We start from the raw sequence: 19,320 nt of genomic DNA on the forward strand, positions 1-19,320 counted from the left end.
TTTATTACTGCCCATCACCACCAGGTAGAGCTCCCATGGTATGGGGATCATTTGTTTTTTAAATATTTTTTTTAACTAAACTCCTGATTTGGGAGTTTGCTTTTAAAAATAAAAAACTTGGAGGAGCTACGACACCAACCAAGATGGCCGCATAGTCTCCCGGCTCCGCTGACCTCCGTCCTATGCTCGCTTATCCTGTCGAATATCCTGATCTCCTGCCCCGGATTCGTGTGGGTGAACTAGTCGGCACCCTGATGGTGTGACCACTGACTTTTTCTGATGTTCTGGGGTGAAGTAACATCGAAAGTGTTTTGAGGCCTAACCCAGACTGGAAGCCGGGGTCTCGATTGCTGATCTACCCGGGTCCAAAGTGAACAACAACGTCTGAGAAGGGTGGTTGGGCCAGGTCCTTGGAACTTTTGCAAATTTCCCTGAATTACGTTGCAACCATCTGCTGCCTGGTGCTGTATCTGAGGTGAGGTGACTGGTGGTGCGCGGTGCTGCGTCGCGGAGGGCCCCAGCCCGGAGGCCCGGCACTAGCACCGCTGGTGCCCCGGGGTGGGGGTCCCGCCGCGCGTTGCTGCGGGCTGTTTGGCCGTCCCTCACGGCTTGTCTCTGCTCCGGCGTATCCTGCCCCGGAGGGGGCACCTTTCCGTGGGCATCGTTATGCCTGCGGACGTGTGGACCTTGGCGGAACGGACTCAATGTGGCCCTTCCTTGCAGATGGTAATGGCAGAACTTGCGGCGCTTCACACGACGGTGAGGGCCCAGGTCAATTATTGGCTGTCGGCAGCAGATGGGACCGTAGGACCGGGAGCAAGCCCTGACCCGATTTTTGAGACCCGGCAGCCGACTTGTCTCCTGTTGGGCGCCCCAGTGGCGCGTTTGGACCCGGTGCTGGAAGCTGTGCCTGCCCCCGAAGAAATGGAACTCATCGTGTGTGCTGAGATTGGTGACTCTTTTACGTCCTCGGAAACATCGGTCCCACAGTTATCGGAACATTTCACTGCTTCTCCCATCCTGGACACTGTTGGCCCACATTTTAATCTGTATCGGAATGAGTCGCACTCCCTCCCCAATCGGTCTCCCAACATGGCGGATGTAACGATGCTTGGCTTCGGAGACGGGGAGGGACATCGTTTGTGCAAGCCGTGTGCGTTGGGATCTGCTATTCCTCTCCCATTTGCTGGCCCAAGCCCCGGCTGCTTTTGTGTGACTTTTGACTTTCCGGGGATGGGGCTTTACTTATCCGAGGGACTCGGCAACTTTGATAGACGGGGCCAAGGCTGAGATTGTGGGTTGAATTGTTTATGATGGATCTATTGGTAACGGGACTGCTTCATCACCAGACGGATTCCGGGGCGGGGGGTTTGTGGCTCCCCCCGGGGTATTTTGTATGGCGGACAACTTTATTTGTACTGGCATAGGGGGGCCCCCCTTTGTTAGGGCGGGGGGGAGAGACCGGGAGCGCATAGATTATCGCCCTCCTCCACTTCCCCGTTAGGTGGGGTTTCTTTTCTTTCTCCTTTTTCTCTCTCTTCTATATTTCGGGTTTGGTTCTTGGGCGACAGGCACACTGCTGGGGGGGGGGCATAGTCATCTGCAGGGGTGTAGGGTGGGGGGTTGGGGGAGGGGATTTTTCATTTTTATTTTGTTTCTATGGCCTTTTTTCTCTTCTCTTATCTGTCTTCGTCTTTTTCCTTTTCTGGGTCAGTGCAGTGGGTTTCTTTGGTATCCATCACTGCTTTTTCATCTGTGCCTCAATTTTCGTGGTGTTCTCTGGGTCTTAGGGGAGGTGACTGGCAGGCGCAAATTGACTGTACTATTTCTTCAAATCCTGAACTGCCTTGCCTGTTTTAGCGCCATTGCTTTGACCGATTACTGTTTAATGTTGACACGTTTACTATTCAGCCTGCCATTTTTTGCTGCTGGGAAATTGTTTGGCACCTGATCCTTCCATCTTATATTATAAAATGAAAACCTTTTAGATCCTGTTTTTCTAATTGTGCTGTACGGTGACCAAGAGTACGCTAGCACGGTGATTCTGCTCCCCGAGGTGCTGCATGTGACTAAAATTGCTCTCTGTTAATCTAACTGCTTAGCGGCCAGCCCCGGGGGTTGTAGGCCCATACTTGTATTTGGTTGAAATGTCAATAAAGGTTTTCAAAAAAAAAAAAAAAAAACTTTGGAAAAGTTTGATGGCCAGTCATTATTTTTTACACAGACGTCTGTAACATTTTTTCTAAAATGACAGAAACTGTCATGATTGTGGTTCCTGCCAATATATAGAGATATCCAAAGGGCCGGTGACATTTCTAAATTTGGTGGATGGAGTAAAGCCCGGGTGTTAAATTCAAACTCAAGGATTTTAATATAAGAAACTTCTCTATTAGTTGAAGTACAGTACAGTAGGACAGCACCTGAGCAAGTCAACAAGAAACTCACTCCAAGAAGTATTCTAGAACATCCTTCATAACAGCAGAACAAGAACTGCACTTCAACATAAACACATGTACAGTAACAGGCCTCTACATATATAACACAGTATATAGTGAATGTAAAATATGCCGCAACCCTTTCTGACTTTTCTCCCTTTGCCAAACTTTAAACCAGACACTTGGGACTTATTCCCAAAGGGCCTTTGCACTTGTGGCGGAGGCCCGGCAGTCATGGGGGAGACTCTTCCAGAGTGCATAGGATTCTCATGACTGCGGGGCTTCCATCACAAGTGCAGAGGCCCTTTCCTATTCAGGTCCTTGGTCTAGAGTGTGTCAACAAGCTTTATTCGAATTCAGTGAAAAATTCATAAAAGCATACAGGGTAAAAAACACAATAAGAACAAACATCAATTATACTCATGATAAGGTCACAATCTGTGCAAAGATAACAAAAAGATCATTATACTATTAAAATCATGTTTACAATTCATCGTATACAGACCCTAGCAGCTTAGTTGTAAGGCATGGTCGTAGCAAATTCAATTAAGTCAGTTGCATTAAAAAGTAGGGTATATTTACATGTTATAGTGACACATTTTAAAAATTAAAGCAGATATCCTTCAGAAGGTATAAGGGAGAAAAATACATAAGTTATTCCTTTGGTAAAAGACCATCCATGGGCTTAATGTAAGTCATTATCGATATCAGTTACTTACGAGAGCCCTTCTGTAAACGGGTTTAACAGGTCAGGGAACCAGGTCTATGCCTTAGAATAAAGGAAATCGGTTATGGGTAGGCAGTGTATGTTTGCTAGATGCAGGACCAGAGCCAACCATCCCAGAGTTATTTTATTAGTATGATCTTGCATGGGGTATATATGTAGTCCTTGGGTAAAAGTCATGCAGTTCCCATGTTCCGATTGGGCCATCATCCATTTGTGGCTGCCAACATCGGAGATGTTGGATGACTCGAGGGTCCCTAAAGTTGACCAAAACCAGGTCTCCCGCTATATCCTTGGTGATAGGTCCCAACCACCCTACCCTTCTAACATTTAAAATCGTTCCATCGATATTGGGTGGTAAGGGTCTATTCTTTGTCAACCAGAAAGACCCTTGTTTGCCAGGTCTGCTGGTCTTTCAATTTTACTATTAGTGAGCTCGGACACGCCCGAGAGGATGGACACAAAGGGTGCTGCCTCCGGTGGTAGATCTATATGTTTAGCCCTTCTTTGCGTATTACCGTAGTTTTGGGACTTCCCCTTTTCCGGCATGAGTGGTTTAATCTGCCCATCTCTAGATACAGGAATCTGGGCTGTTGTGGGGTTTGATGTGACTAATGTTTTAGATGTATTGGGGGCAAGTACATGAGTTTGTATGATATTGCTTTGTACAGGGAGGATGGGGATATCAGTAGTCACTAGGGTCTTATCTTGATTCTTTCCTTCAATACTTTTTAAAATTGTTAGGTTTGTCTTGGTGGATTCCTCTATGGAGCAGAGCTTTTCCCCTATTGCCTCAATTCTTTTAACCAGTGGGGAAATTAAAGACCTGACCAAGAGGCCAATTTGGGCCAGTAGATCAGATGTTACGGTATTTGCAGTCAACTCCAGATTTGAACGTACCTCTGATGTTTTAAGGGTGTTGTTAATTCCTGAAAGGGGACTTTGATGCAATCTTTGTATTTTAGCTAATCTCCCCCTTTGTTTAGGCCCTTTGCGCTTTCTATTTGGGTAGGGTACCTGAACATTTACTGGCGGTTGTATAGTGTCTGTGGGTGTTGATAGCGAGGGAGTACCAGGATGGCTTGAGTTTGTTTGAAATGGGGTAATAGACTGGGGGCTAGTGTTTCGCAATGCACCTACATAAGCATTTGTTGAGTCGTTCCCATTTTCGACGTTGGTATATACAGTTTTACAGAGCATATTTAGTTCATCCAGTAAAGAAAGATTTTGTATTTGGTCTGGTGGCTCCATAGCTGAGTGATTGCTAGATGTGGATTCTATACAAAGACTCTTTTCTACTCTTTCTATACCGGACTCGATAGCCGATGTGGTCCTAATTAAATAATTGTCCAATGTCCCTTTCCATTGCCCCCCCCGGGGTATGTTATTCGTGCGAGGCCCTTTATCTGTCATAATATGGAGAGCTTTATGAAAGTAAATATGACAGAGGGCTAAGCAACAGCGCACGTACACCAATAGTCTAACAACAGGGAGGTAAAAGGGTAGACCAGTAGAGGATACCGAAACAGTAAAATGACAGTCACTTTAATGGATATGTTAGTACAAAGTTACCTCCCGTTTTCCATTGAACAAAGAGGAGAAAATCGAAAGGGAGGTGGCCCATCCCATCCTCCTCATGCCTCTGAGGGCCACAGAGGGCCCGCCCTTTGCCCGGGCTTAGCCAGACGCAGCTCCCGTGCGCTCCCGCGATGCGGAGGTCAGTGATGATTTTAAGGCGCCTGCTGGCGCGTCATCCCCCGGCGTCAGCTGCACAGCGCAAGGGCACTTGGGAGATGAAGTCTCTCCGTGCCCCTCGATCTTCCCTGCTCTGCTGTCGCGCTGGTGTTGGAGGAGCGCCGACGGCAGGGAGAGACCGGGCGCTGTGTGGGCGGTACAGATGTAGACTTTCCCAATGGCAGGGACAGTGTTTCCCCCGGCACTAACACGCTTTCCAAACAGTAGCCCCGCTCCACCGAGGTCAGTGATGCTTTTAAGGCGCCTCCTGGCGCGTCATCCCCCGGCGTCAGCTGCACAGCGCAAGGGCACTTGGGAGATGAAGTCTCTCCGTGCCCCTCGATCTCCCCTGCTCTGCTGTCGCGCTGGTGTTGGAGGAGCGCCGACGGCAGGGAGAGACCGGGCGCTGCGTGGGCGGTACAGATGTAGACTTTCCCAATGGCAGGGACAGTGTTTACCCCGGCGCTAACACGCTTTCCAAACAGTAGCTCCGCTCCACCGAGGTCAGTGACGATTTTAGGGCGCCTCCTGGCGCGTCATCCCCCGGCGTCAGCTGCACAGCGCAAGGGCACTTGGGAGATGAAGTCTCTCCGTGCCCCTCGATCTCCCCTGCTCTGCTGTCACGCTGGTGTTGGAGGAGCGCTGACGGCAGGGAGAGACCGGGCGCTGCGTGGGCGGTACAGATGTAGACTTTCCCAATGGCAGGGACAGTGTTTCCCCCGGCGCTAACACGCTTTCCAAACAGTAGCCCCGCTCCACCGAGGTCAGTGATGATTTTAAGGCGCCTCCTGGCGCGTCATCCCCCGGCGTCAGCTGCACAGCGCAAGGGCACTTGGGAGATGAAGTCTCTCCGTGCCCCTCGATCTCCCCTGCTCTGCTGTCGCGCTGGTGTTTGAGGAGCCCCGACGGCAGGGAGAGACCGGGCGCTGCGTGGGCGGTACAGATGTAGACTTTCCCAATGGCAGGGACAGTATTTCCCCCGGCGCTAACACGCTTTCCAAACAGTAGCTCCGCTCCACCGAGGTCAGTGATGATTTTAAGGTGCCTCCTGGCACGTCATCCCCCGGCGTCAGCTGCACAGCGCAAGGGCACTTGGGAGATGAAGTCTCTCTGTGCCCCTCGATCTTCCCTGCTCTGCTGTCGCGCTGGTGTTGGAGGAGCGCTGACGGCAGGGAGAGACCGGGCACTGCGTGGGCGGTACAGATGTAGACTTTCCCAATGGCAGGGACAGTGTTTCCCCCGGCGCTAACACGCTTTCCAAACAGTAGCCCCGCTCCACCGAGGTCAGTGATGATTTTAAGGCGCCTCCTGGCGCGTCATTCCCCGGCGTCAGCTGCACAGCGCAAGGGCACTTGGGAGATGAAGTCTCTCCGTGCCCCTCGATCTCCCCTGCTCTGCTGTCGCGCTGGTGTTGGAGGAGCGCCGACGGCAGGGGGAGACTGGGCGCTGCGTGGGCGGTACAGATGTAAACTATCCCAATGGCAGGGACAGTGTTTCCCCCGGCGCTAACACGCTTTCCGAACAGTAGCCCTAGAGTGTCAGAGTGAGTGAAAAACAATGGTTTGGAATGCTACCCTGAGGGATTGCTAGCAGTTAGACTATTTGCAAGCATTGCCCTATCACTTTTTGGGTATTTCATTGCCAGAAGTATGCCTGGAAACTAGAGACTGGCACATCTTTCCAAGCCTACGCCTGCCAAAGGTTGTGAATTCCAGAAAGTAATAAATGGGCCTCAATTCATGGAGTACTTCTATGGATGCAGACTTACTATTTTTTTATGTGAAAGCAGTCACTATATATATTTTAGCACCAGACCCAAATACTGAACAAGTCAAAATCTCTCACTCAAATCAACACAGACATAGTAGACCCTACTCAGGACCCTCAGACCCAACTACCAAGACAAGAATACATCAATTTTGGGGATGTTTCACTCAAGACTTCCCGCCCTAAAGCTATGCCTATGGTCAGTTGATTCCTTAGCAGTCTCGTTTTCCATCCCAAGGTATTCCTGAGGCTTACTACCAGAGGTGCAAATGACAAAGGTCTAAGGATCTGATTTGTCTGCCTTTAGTCCTAGTTTCCTCAACGGCTCAGAGTTAAAATATTGAGCTCACTGGGCTTCATCCTGAGCTGCACATAACATCCAATAAAACCAGTGAGCCACTACCCGGATGTGAAATGAATCCCAAACAACTGCAAGGGTGTGATGCTGAGTTTCAAAGTGAAACTAGACTAGAGTTTCGAGTCACCGGGAATTCTGGTGTATGGTTCACCAGAATCATTTCATGGAACCTTAGTAGTTCCATTTCAGTCCTACACATTTATCAGGGTACCTACTGGGACCATTAGATATTGAGATGGTTGGTCGCAGTCATGAGTTTCAGGGAGAAAACTATCCATGGGTGAGAGCTACCAACTGCATTGGTTGGAACTAACTGGAGGCAATTTCATAGAGTGGTTAAGGGTTTATGGTGCTACTGAGCCTTCAAATCTCTACATCTCAAGTATTTCAAAGGATGAACATTCACCGCTCAAAATAAATTCAAAGTAAAGACAACCAGCCATACCCAGTAGAGCACTTCCGAGTGTTTTAGGTTGAAATCAGGAATTCCAAATGATTCGTTTTATGCTCGAAAAATGGCTGTTCTACCTAGGTTTTAGTGACTTTCTTGAGGCCATACTCATGTTCCTTGGTCATGGACCCAAGAGTTCCCACTCCACCAGTAGAGTGAATGTCCAGGGAGCATGGCAGGGCCAGCTAGGGAAGTGAAGACTTACCAACAGACGCACACATTTGGCATTCTACCGCCCATCCATGTTCACTTTGTGAATCAGTTCATGAGGTGATGCCTCAGGTTCTATCCAGGTCAGCTGGCCAGCAGATTCTCATGGTTCACGGACAAGTCCTCTGCTAAAGTTGTCCTCCAGTCAGGTTTCAAAGATCTAGGGCTTGATATGACCTTTAAGGTCAAAGGATGCTCCTCTTCACTCAGGGTTGTACAGTTCCTCTTCTTACAAAAGAACCTTTTAGGTTCAATTTAGGCTCTACCCCATCATTGTGGAAAAGCTGCATTAAAACTCTCCTAGGAGTAGATGCAAAAAGACTTGTTCAACAGTAGCCACTGACTGCCAATCTTTTCATTTCCTGGTGAAGGTATTGTCCTGACCAGTGAGGAGACACTTTGATGCATCCCTAGTCTGGCAGAGAAATCCAATATGGCAGAGCTCCTCCAATTGGCTCAAAAACAACAAAGTCACTGGCGAAATATAGCTTCACACTGAAAAAAATAAACAAGGGCAGAGAGGCCCAGAAGTCTGCACAGTGTTGCTTGCACGTGAAAAGATTCCAGAAACCTGACATTTCAGACTGAAAGATTAAGAGGTGGACTTCCACAGACGCCCAGTCATGATGGGACTTGGGCCCCATTCTATCGCTCTGATCAGAGGGAAGCATCTTTGTAGTGCTTGGGACCCTTTTATATCTGCGACCTATATACCCCTTTGTTACTCTCGTGTAGTCCTGTTGTTCTTCCACTGTCCTGAATCAATCATTAAATATTTTTGTTTCTGGTTGTATTTATGTAACAGTAAGACTATAGACTGCCTCTCGTCTAAATTATATATGTTTTGTATGTGTACGTATTATTGTACGTTTTGGTTACATATATGTTTGTGGATTCAAGTAGAGAGAGGGAAGGTTGTGAATTTTGTTCATGAATTAATAAATAAATCATATCTTGTCATAAATAGTCAATTATACCAGTGATTAATTTAAGTTTTCACTGTGTTGAATCTTTGTTTTCTTTTTCTCCACTATATACCATTCTTCTGTTTTCTTTTAGCTACAGTAAAGTAAGTACAGAGGTGGTGATTTTTATAGGAAGGCTGTTACCACTAGCTTCCTGTCAATGTGAATGACCTATGGAAGACCTGGCATTGCTGTAAAACCCAGGATATATGTGTGAGTAGCATCACCGTGGGTGATATTCACTCTTGCACAAGGTGAGCTTGGTCTGAGTGGACTCCGGGTTCCATCTGCTGCGGTTGCACAGTGTGCTCCAAGAGTCACCCAGCTTGTATCTACATTACAAGTGCATCTCCTCCAGCAGCTATCTTATGTCCCTCCTTCTTGCTGCTTCTGAGATTTGCCATTCAACTGGGCCAAGACCCCATCCTCTAGCAGAGAACCCTTTGTGTCTGCATGGCTCAGATTGTTATCTGCAATTCAGACCTGGACAGTCTATCCCTTTCTTATACACACTCCATTTCAGGTCTCTCAAGCCGCTTGGTATAGTTAGGAAGGTGAGGAGCAGAAAGTGTGTTTGTGGTCCTTGAATTTTAGATACCAGTTCATTTGAGATGCCCAGGTAGATGGAGTTAATATGGGGTGGGATATACTCCTGAGAAAGGATGGATGATGAGTTATCCATATCACGGATAAGCGCAGAAAGAAGGTAGCATTGGTAGGATTATTAACCTGCATCTTTGCACTGCGACTGACATTCACAATCATCACAAGTGTGTTTTTTTACCTTGTGAGAAGGTTGCATATGCTGCCCCACCAGAGATGGGAATTTTAATTGGTATTGATGGACCTTTTGTGGATTCACACTCTAGAGTACAAGTAAAAGGGGTTGGGTTTTTGACTGTTTACCTGTGATTGGTTTTCGTGCACCAAATATCTAAAGTTTAATAGTCAGGTTAGAATTTGCCAAAATTGCTCCTATAAACTGTCAAACTGTACTAAAATCTTAACGGCGTTTGCAATGTTTTTTAAATTCGAGACCAAAAATCCTAATGAAGTTACATTGTGATAGGATGCACACGTTAAAGAGCAATGGTGAAAGAGTAGAGCTCAAAGGTACCCAAAAGCTAGACAATGGGGCCATATCAACTGCGATTGAAAGAATATTCAACAAGCATTGGCAAAGCCAATAGCTCTCGCCTTTAAATGGCTTTTACTTTAGTCGCGGCCAGTATGACCCTCTGATGGAGGGGCGGGGGTCGCCGGGGATGGGGTCGAGTGGTTAGGGTGGGGTGGCATTAATTTAAATAAAAAAATAAAAACATAATACTTACCTTCGCTTCCGGTCTAGCGTTGCGTCTCCTCTCTGCGTGTCTTATCGCATGTTTTGTGTTCTTATCGCCGATCTGGCTGGTCGTTAAGAATGTTGCGCAGTGATGTGGTCGCTGCTTTTTGCTCGTGAAAGCCTACTCTGCACCTCATTAGCAATAGTTGCCGGAGTCATCCGTGGTGATGTTTGTTGCGGATGCTAAAGTAGGAAATGTGGTGCTGTGGGCTGTTTGCACCGGCTTGTGAATGGGGTGGTAAATTTATCACAACTTTGGCTGCACTAATGTGCAGTTAATTCAGTGATAGCTCCTTGTGAAAATGCCCCTCTATTCTTACAGGGTGCCATACAGGGCGACCGCTGTTTAAAGGTGAAACCAGGATAAATACACACCTGTTTTTAAAAAATTGATAATTAAGTGGAAAGTGCTCCTCTAATTATACTACAGGTGAGAGTCACTAACCTTCTCCCTATTCAGAATATGTAAATTTTGATTTGCTCTTCAGAAATTACTGTTCTAAGGAACTATTCCTTCGAGGTATGAAGGATACAAATTGATAGCTTAAGTAAACAGATATATATATATAGGATGCACTGAACCATAAATAATGCAAGAATATGAGTAGTCAAACATTGATGATAACTGTATGTATATATTTCTGTTTAAAATTCTGGATATGCTTTTATGAAATTTAAGAAATGAACGCAATTGCTTTTTAAGTCCTGAAGAAGGTGTCAAGAAAATAAAAAGATACACCGAAATGCCGCGTCGACCCATTTTTGACAGGATTTGTTTTTACCTTGAATGTATTGGTATATGTGATACGTCTTTTAAAAATATTGGTTTATTGCCTTATGATATTGTTGGATATATTGTGAAAGATTGCAGGAATTGCTGTTAGCATGAGCTAAAAGACATTTTGTTCCTGGCAGCCATTTTAGTTAGCCATGTGCTCGCCATATGCTCTCTCCCTCTTCCAAAGCCTTGCACATGCTCAGAAAGACCTGTAGCTGCCAGAATGCACCTGCTCCTAGTGTTGGACTGTCAGGATATTCTTACTGATGTAAGCAGTTTAGTCTCCCCTCCCACTTTGTTGAGAAAGCAAATTTTGTATATCCATATTAGTCAATAACCACGCTTGTATGTGCCAGGACCTTCCCTTGGTTTTATGCTGACTATGTAACAAATGCGTATATAAGGCCCCTTTTCTCTGTACTCCTTAGACTGCCTCATACAGTGACCTGAGGGTACTGTGTGACGCAGTCTCCCTCATGTGAGGTTAATAAATGCGTTTTTTTTTATATTGCAGCTTCCGTGCCAATCTCTTCTTTGTTGGTTTAAAGGACCAGGTGTATCAGTGAACCCCTAAAAAAGGTTTTTATTTCTAAAATATTTGGCCCAAATTCAGATGCAAAATTGTTTCGGTTCATCTATTGTTTATGATGTTTTTGGGAAATTTGATATACACATAGGACCAACTCAATTGTATCACCATGATGACTTGTAATTGATTTTAATTGAAATGCAACCATAAGCAGGTCTTTAGTTGTAATGTGAAGAATAAAAACATACACCTTTGAACACAAAAGTAATTATGGTGTATTGAGTAATGCATGTTTTGGTTCAGTTCAAACTAAATTTATTATAGTGTACACGACACAAAAGAGAATTTGTTTTTATTTGTTTTTACTTGATAGCTCGTTCTATCTCTGACATAATATTCGCAAAATGTGTCCCATATTACCTTGACTGCCAAAATAGTAGGGTCCTCAGTATTTGACTGACCTATAATGTAATCTGGCTGTGCCAGAAGGGCTTGCTTGACAGGTCAGTTTGTGGGTTAGGATTTGTGTTTGCGGGTTTATTTATAAGTTGGTGAGCTCATTTTTACTGTTGCTCTTCCGATTATTCCCACAAATAGTGTCTGTAGCAAGCAGAAAAGCATGGATTGTCCTATACTTTGCAAAACACATATACAGTGTCTCTTTGCAAAGTTCAAACTGACCAGATTTGGAATTTGCAAGAGGCCTGCGCCACTGGAGGGTCACTTTCTATGACGCTCTGGCAGCGCAAGCCTCTAAATCATATCTACAAAACCACGCAAAGCCACCCTGCATGGATTTTCATGGGCTCATAGATATGGTGTTCGGCAATGCAGCGCAAGTTGCCTCACACTGAGCCAGAGAAGCATGCCATGAGCGTTGAAGAGTATGTTCCCACGCAACCCCCATGGATTTTGACACATTCCCAGATTTACATTACAGTGTAAATCTGGGAATGCATCAAAACCGTGCACCTCCCCAGTGGTGGTTTAACAGGGCGAAATAGCGTTATTTCTATGTTTGCTGCATTCTACATCTTACAAGTATAACTTCCCATTGGGACAATATAGGGAAATGGAGTTTAGTATGCCTGAACTCAAAATGTGAAAATGCATCTTTCAGGAAAAATGATTTTTATGTTGTGTGTTTCAAAATATCACTTTTAGAAAGTGTTTTTTTTCTTGCTTAGCCATCCTGTGTGCCTCTGTTAGTTTGTGGATTGACTGTGTGGATTCGGAGTGACAGGGGCTGGGGATGTGCATTCACTGTAGACAGCCACTGGGGGGGTCGAGGTGGGTCCTGCCTATCCTGGATGAGTCAGGGCTGGGCTGAATATACCTGGGCTACATTTCGAGTGGTAGGAGGAGATTTCCTTGCACCTGAATAAGCCTGGTCTGCCTTACACAATGCTGTCTCCACCTCCTGTCAGGAAGTTGGGACAGAGAGGACAGAACTGGTTTGGACTAAGCACTGAGACTCTTTGCCACAAGCGAGCACATGGAAATGTGGTATAAATATTGCGGCCCAGAACTTTAAAACTCTTCTGCTATGAAGAAGAGATGGAGAAGCTGTGAAGAGGAACTACCAGTATGCTGTGCGATTTGCTGTGTTGGCCTGCTGTAGCTGCTTCTGTCTTGGGCAGAGAAAGGACTGGACTGAACTTTCTGCAACTTCTTTTTTGGGTTTCTACAAGGGCTTCAGGTAGAGCCTTCCCCCTGTTCAAGAACTCTCAGGAACATGAAAGACTTCACCTTCCTCTGGGTACCGCCTCTGGGACCGTGTGTCTCAGTTGCCATAGAGGGAAACTGCAACCCGCCGCCGCCACTGAGACCGCCAGTGGTTCCATGACCTCAAGGCACCGCAGAGGGCACCGCAGAGGGCACCGCCGCACTTCGCACTGCAACCCTCGTCTTACCGGCGACGTCGGCTGCTGCCGCAACCGAGCCGCTGCTTGCACTGCGTTTTGTGGGCAAACAGACTCCACACCGCCTCTCTTCCCTCTGCCGGCTTTTTCTCACAGACGACGCCGTTGCAACCTAACATCGCCGCCGTGGTCACACCATAGTCTGGGGGCACCGCTCATAAGCTACACAGACCACCGCCCGATCCCATCATATTACTAATGTCCATAATAATGCATTATGGAACACTAAGGGGAGTCTTGGTGCCACTAAAGGCTATGTATTAAGATCCTAAAGTGCACTTAAGAATCTATGGCATTTGAAACTGCCACTTTTATATCAAAGGAGGAACACGATTGGAGCACCCTGTTTCTCCTTTTAATTTTGACCTCTATAGAAGCTCTAGGTATGAAGTGGCACAATTATGATGCAAGTGATGACTTTCAATTATGCACTCGTTCCCATAATATCAAGCTGTATGCAGATGATTTACATGTACTATGTCAAAATTAGAATGGACATGCCGCTCCTATGATTATTTTACACACCTTCGTGAACATTTTGGGATACAGGATGAACATTAAAAAACTAAGTTGGTGAACCTGGAATACAGTTGTCAGCGGGGAGATGGGCTAGATATAATGTTGAAAAAGTCAGATATTTAAGAGGTACTGTAGCAAAAAAAAAGGAACATAGGTACAACGTGAACTATGAATTACAATTACCTGGGATTAAACAGCTTTTAGGTCTTTATCATACTATTTCACTGATGCATATGGCCAATTATGTTAAGATGATGATTCTACCAAAGTAGCTAATTTGTTCCAACATTTCTCTATTTATGTACCCAGTAGTTTATTTTGCAAGACTTAAAGCAAATATCAGTTGGAAATTTTGGAATACTCACACTTCAGAAATTGTCCACAATAAGTTAACTCAATATTTGGAATGTGCAGACTTAGCTCAGACAGATTTTAGGAAATACTATTGGGTGGCAATGTGATATGACAAACAGTACTTGTCTGGATCCCAGTAAAATATCAAGTTGTACTTTCAATGTTCTACAGCCTTGATTTATCCATTTAATTTAGTATAATAACTCAAAGCTTTTCAAAACAAATTAAATAAAAAATTGTACAAGTTATATTGCATAGGATAGGCTGTGTATCGCAATACTAAGTACACATTATCATATGGCCAAATATCATTGACTAAATAGTGAGAACAAACATATTGTGAAGATAAATGCTTGCAGATAAGTATGTATTTACTACTTTTATTTCCATATCTTCATAGCTCGAAGATATATCTATCTGCAACGTACAGATATGTGAAGTTATGTATAGCAAACTTATACTTAGTTATATATCTTACCTTCAACATACTAGTTTTCGATTGTCTGGTGGAATTCAAGTGAAATGTACAAAAGGCATATAAAATACGAAAATCTACGATGTATACCACTATCTGGGGATAACCAGAGCTTCCCTAAATGTGCTCCTGTTTATTCTTCATTGCACGGTACTCTGCCTTGTATCGAGGACGTAGTAGATAAAATGGGTCAATGTAAAGATTGTGTACTGTTTAAAAACTTAACAGATAATAAGCTTAAATTTTTCAAAATTTGCAAATTAAATAAACATGTATGCATTTTGAGAATTCAGATACAGTGCTGCGTAACTCAAAACCAATCATTGAAGCAACCTTCAAGGCAGTATGCAATAATAAAATAAACTTCCAATGTTAATCTAAGTTAGCAGATAGCACTGATTAATGGAAAGCATAGCTGGCAACTCTAAGAGACTGTCAACATCAATGGCGCAATAGTATTGTTCTAAATACAACCACATTTTTGAAGTTCAGATTCCACCGTCAACATTTGGTAGTCATACATCCCACGTTATACACCTCATACATCAAACATGTTAACCTCATACATCAAACATGTTATACACCTCATAAATCATAGATTTAGAGGTGTATAACATTGATATCTAGATGGTGGAGAAATAAATCTGGAACATATTTATCTGTTCTGTACTTGCTCTGGATACAATTGTTTTTTTTCTGTGAATCCATCACTTGAGGAAAAACATCCAAAGCCTGCGTGTGGAGTAGTTTTTGCCACATTCAATTTTCCGGAAGATGCCATTAAGAGTACACAAAAATAGTACGATTTACCATGTGGATAAATATGTTAATGATAGCGAAACTCAGGAAGAATATGGACTCCCCTAGTTATGAGAGCTGTCGGTAAAATGATTTATTCCCTGCAAGAACGGAAATAGGAGTAGCCCAAAAAATACAAATGCGGGAGTATATTATAAATTCACTACAATATAAATTGACTGCATAGTATGGATATTAGAACATACTGTGTATAAGAAAGTAATTAACACACTGTATACTAACAACCAATACTAAAATATTAACAAATTAATAAACAATATGAAACGTCATATCCTCTCTCAAGTTTGTAGAATATGCAACATAAATGTATTATCACCAGACAGAAAGTCCCATGCAAAGTTTTATAAAAATTGTAATTTTTTTGTTTGCTTGGTGACAAAAAGAACATCACAAAGGCTTCACTGTCAGAGTACTGCTGATTCAACCATATAACACTTTTGTTTAGTAGGCTTTGATACTTGTATCACTGAATCAGAGGTCTCTTGATGTTTAGGCAAGCTGGAAGCTCGATTTGTATTCTGAAGACCAAGGACTAAGCTGCAAGCTAGAGCCAGTAGCCTGGCCCATGCAAGGCAACCTATCTCCGACTGGTGAGTGACTAGTGATAGTGAGGCAAATTCTTCGTTTCCTGAGCTAAGGCTAGCAGGGCAGGGAGGAAGAACCGTGAGTACCAACAACAGAGAAGATCGATCTTGAGTAGAAAACATCCACAGAGAAAAGATTTATACAGTTGACTGTCAGGTGCTGAGGGCCTTTCCTTTTGATGGTCCTGGCAGCATTAAATGCCTCAAATATTATTTCTCTTTACATATTTCGTTCATGTTCGTTTCTCAGTTTAGGTTAGAGTTTGACTTGACACAAATGGCCTATGTACTGGAAACAATGTGTGTTAAATATTGTTGAAGACTAGGGGGCATATTATCAAGGAGGGCGTTAAAAATGATCGCCGGTTTAGCGGCAGAAAACTGCAGCTAAAGCGGCGATGATGGGCTTGATAATATGCCCTTGAGAATTCTAATAGAAGTCCATGTTCTGGTGTGAACATGGGCTTCTATTGGAATTCTCCAGGGCATATTATCAATCCCATTATCGCTGCTTTAGCAGCATTTCTCCACCGCTAAACCGGCGATAATTTCAACGTCATCTTTGATAATATGCCCCCACGTAGGGCTCCAACAGACACTCTTAAATCAGTCCTGTGGGACGAGTCAAATACAAGACAGGAAGCCAATCCCTCTTTCTTGGCCAAAATTCTTAAAAGAATCTTGGATCGAATCAGGATTGCATCTATTTGGAGAGACTGGGTTTTGCTGAATAAATTTAAAATATTGATCACAGACAAGATCCGTAAGCTTACTTTGGATGAGGATCTTTGCAGTGTAAACCAACTTTAAAAAGCCTATTCCACTACTAGCATTTTGAAAGAGCAAATTAATACCAAGGGCATAACACTTTGTTTACTTCCTCTAGACTATGCAAGTATTGCTAGCAAACTAGACACAATCTAAATGCAAACGTTAAAGATTGTATGGAGCAAAGATAGAACTAATTACCACATTTGCTATGCATTTGTCCTTGTTTATTAACTGAATGCAAAAGTCTTTATGATTTTTATTTTTCAACTTGGAGGCCAAACAGTAATGCAAGCTGTCCAGCAGTGTGTTAGTGGCACTAATTTCCAACTTATAGTGTTGTGTAGTTCCCAATAATCAGTAGGGTCTGCACATTTGTGGACAACATAAACCTTGGCTGAGGTCCCTAGGTGGATTCCATGCACCACTGTGGTATATGTTGGCCTAGTGACCAGCTAGCTCACAGTGCCACCATAAGCCCCCTAACCAAAACAGGGAGCAAATGGTTTTTGGCAACCACTAAACATGACAACCCTTACCTCTCAGGATTGTGGTAACAGATCTAGAACCCTTTCGCTCAGTCACTCATGCACTCTTGTTCTCGGAGAATGCACAATGGGACGTTCTTCAATATATTTATTGAACCTATGTTATTCTTGTATAGAGTATGTGATAATCAATAGACATAAGCATATGAAAGGGATTACAAGCACCAACATAGTAAATAGCAGGTATAGTTCCACCATGGTGCTAAAAACATTGTATATATGCAGTAATATAAAACAATCTAGAAATCAGGAGTACTCCCATTTCCAATCCCTACCCTACATGGCACTAGGGTGTGTGTGTGTGTGTGTATATAGCGAAGAATTCCTCCACGGGATGACCCAAGCCCATTACCTGGTGGGACCGAATGTAGGACCCGGCCTTGGTCATGAAACGGGCATCCCTCACGGAGATGTTAGGGAGCTGCTTAGCGAAGCATCAGCGTACAGGGCCCTCTCGATGTCAGCAGAAGTGTCCCCTCTGCTAACCCGTGGAAAATACTTATTTATTTATAATAAAAAGCATCCTTGCTATGTATATGTAAATTAGCATTGTTATGGGTTTGCAGATAGCCCTGTCAACCCATGGATAAAGATAGAACAACATTGTATAGCATGTACAGACGCCTTGTACTCTGTGTTCAAGGCATCATGATAATGTTGCGCGAGGTGAAATGTGTAAGTAAAGCAGTTTCAGAGAAGCTAATCTAACATTGTCACGCACGCAAAAATGTGCAAAAGGTTATTGTTAAATGTTATTGTGCAGAAAGAGGGCATGTAAGAAAATGTGCAGTGTTACTAAATGGGCCTAGCTCAGGCACATAACAATAGATAACTGACTAGATTCATAGATATATATTTAACTGCTCTAGAATCCTCAAGGACAAAAAGGCATTCTCTTACATAGGAAACATGTTCATGCACCACTAAAGACAAGCTAACCAGAATTGATGAAAGTCAATCTGAAAAAGCCTAACTTGTTCTCAGGATAGTAAGATAGAAATGGCAGTTGCAGGGATCTCTGATTTGGACACTCTTAAAGAAAGAATGTCATAAGCAGTGCATGATGAAGGTGCAAGTTATAGTTAGTGCTACAAACTATAACTGCTGAATTTCTATGATTTGTTTAGTTCAAAACATTAACGTTCTCACTGAGAAATTCTCCTAACTGTAACGTCACTTTAACCTTTGGTTCTTTCTGTGAGTTTCTAAGGTTTTCTTTTAATTGAAAACACATATTTTGATTACACCTAGGTAAAACATTACTTTTGTTCTTTCTTAGCGAATTTCTAGGTTTAAAAAAAACATATTTCAAAATTCCTAGAAATAAACTACTCCAATAATGTTTGCGCTGAGGATGTCAACTTCTTTGTTTTTGTAACTTACACACACAAATATTTCAGCATAGTTTTCATACTCTTTGTATGCATCTTTACATTAATGTCATATTTATATTTCAAAAGAACACTGATCAGTTTTTTAGGTTGAAGTCTGACGTCTGGTTTGCTAAAGGCATCTTGGGGAAATTCAGAAAGCTGACCTAAAAATGTATTCCGCCCGTTGCTTACTATTGGCTTTGTGGTTTGTAACTCACATTTTCTCTCTTTCTATTTGCTGACTTTATTTGCTTCAGGCTGTCCAGCTTGAGTTCGGCCCTCTCGCTGCCCAAACCTTGGGTCTTATTTACAATGAAATTACGCAATGTGCCTCCGCAAGCCATTTTACTGCGCCGAGCAGCGTCATTTTAAAAGCATAAGGATGCGTCATATTTACAACAATTTGATGCATCCCTGTGGTTTGCCCTTTGCTGGCACACAATTGGCTACCATGCCCCAATGCAGGCATCCTTCTACCATGGTGCAAGGGGGCCTGCGTTACGAGGATGATTGTTTTTGCGCAGGAAAGGACACCTTCCCGTACAAAAACAATCATTGATGGTGTTTTCCTCTTTCTGAAGGATGCAGCATGCACAGAAAAAGGAAAAAATGAAGAAAAATAAAAGTATTTCTCCTCGTTGTACCTCCTTACACCTTCCCTGTAG

This window comes from Lissotriton vulgaris, unplaced genomic scaffold (assembly GCF_964263255.1).
Source record: "Lissotriton vulgaris unplaced genomic scaffold, aLisVul1.2 SCAFFOLD_1201, whole genome shotgun sequence".
NCBI classification, from domain to species: Eukaryota; Metazoa; Chordata; class Amphibia; order Caudata; family Salamandridae; genus Lissotriton; species Lissotriton vulgaris.